Source organism: Lucilia cuprina, chromosome 2 (assembly GCF_022045245.1).
Source record: "Lucilia cuprina isolate Lc7/37 chromosome 2, ASM2204524v1, whole genome shotgun sequence".
Lineage (NCBI taxonomy): Eukaryota > Metazoa > Arthropoda > Insecta > Diptera > Calliphoridae > Lucilia > Lucilia cuprina.
In genome coordinates, this window is record NC_060950.1 from 18,115,281 (window position 1) to 18,117,107 (window position 1,827).

The window sequence follows — 1,827 nt, forward strand, 5'->3', positions numbered from 1 at the left end:
CACTGCGCCAAAGGGACATGTTGGGAAACGCTGTTAAAAAAACCTCCTAACAACTTGAGAGTTTTAAATTTTTTAATAAAATTTAAAATAATTCTTTAAATAGAACTTGCAAAATACACAATTTTATAATAAACAATAAATATGTATTGTGTAAGTAAATTAATATTTAATTCATTTTAATTATATACTTAAACAACAAGCAGAGATCAACAACCGACATATGTTTCATTTGTTTGGTTAACAATAAATAAACAACTTTTAATATATTTGTTGTTCGTGTTAACATTTTGTTTTGAATAAATTATTTTTGGTATTTACACTAGCTAAAAATAACTCAATGTAGAATTTTCTAAGTTGTGTCCATTTTGCAAACATTCGCTACTGTAAACCATTATTACAGCGCACTGCATAGCCTCGGTGGCGCAGTAGGCAGCGCGTAAGTCTCATAATCTTAAGGTCGTGAGTTCGAGCCTCACCCGGGGCATATGTTTTTTGTTGTTTTTTATTTTTTAATTTTATTTAATACATTGTATTGTATTTGTATTAAAAAAGTGTTAATAATAGAAATTATTCTAAACTATTAACACATTTTTATTTGCTGTTTAGTTATCTGTTTGGTTAATCGGTTTCTTAGATTTGTTGTTGTTCTTTAAACAAAAATTAACAACAACAGAAACCTACTTTTTTAAATGTACAAAAACGCTAAATACACATGTGCCTTATGTAAATAAAATGTGTATACATTTTTTTAAATTTAATTAACATTTAAAGAAACATGTTCGATTAATTTTGTTTACCATAATTAGTAAATTGTTTTCCGAACAAGTGATCAGTTAACAGAAACTAAATAATTGTAAAAATTATAATTTTTTTAATTAGAATTTTTAAAGGAGAATTCTAGAAAAAGCGATTCTAATTGGTAAAACCAAAAAGACATATGAATTTGTTAAGTAATAATGAAGTTTCCAACTCTGGCACTTCAATTACATCATCTAATTTTAAAACTTTACAAAATGTATTTACCTAAAGATTAGCATACTTTAAGGATGTTAAAAAATTCATTAAATTAAAGTTGCCAGATAAATTTTTATCGTCAATTTTAATAGAAAAACAAAACGATCGTTAGATCATCATTCAATGTGGTAATCATTTGATCTTTACAAAATGCTACGATGGTATTTCTTTTTTGATACTATTTCATGTGCAAAAGTACCGTAATACTCCCGAGACTTATTTGATACTTTCAGAGCTACAATCTCAATATCCGATTATCGATTAACCGGTAGTAAATCTGTCTGTATTTTTTTCTATGAGAACTTTCAACAAATGGTTTTGAAATAACAAGAAAAATAGAATATGGGAATAAAAGTTTCTTTAAAATTTAAAATACTTTTTAAAATATTTTTTTTTTTTTTGGCACTTTTTCTCGAAAATGCATCAGAGATATAATGTCCTGAAGTTTGAGAAAACGTAATTTTTATCCCTTTTCGAGACTTTATAACAGCGCCATGAGTGCTTTAAATATAAAATTTTACAAAGTACAATTTCGTGGTAATATTTGTATCGTAGCTATGACATACCATGCATTTTCTGGGAAAACATTATCAAATTTTTATAAAAAATCAATTGATCTTTGTTTTTTTATACAAAATCAAGTGATCAGTTATTCCTTTATGGAAACAAGTAAACGGTAAACCTTTATCAATCTATAGTGGAACATATTTCTATAAAAAATTAAGAGATTGTTTAATTTTTGTTATAGAAAAACTAAGTGATCGTTAATTTTTTCATAAAGTATCCAAGACAATAATTTTACAACAGAAAACA

At 25.8% G+C, this 1,827-nt stretch overlaps 1 non-coding gene across 1 annotated transcript; it reads left to right on the top strand.

Moving 5' to 3' along the window:
• Nucleotides 1-411: 411 nt before the first annotated feature.
• Nucleotides 412-484, top strand: Trnam-cau. The gene has a single exon. It is a non-coding gene; the product is annotated as a tRNA-Met (tRNA).
• Nucleotides 485-1,827: the final 1,343 nt, after the last annotated feature.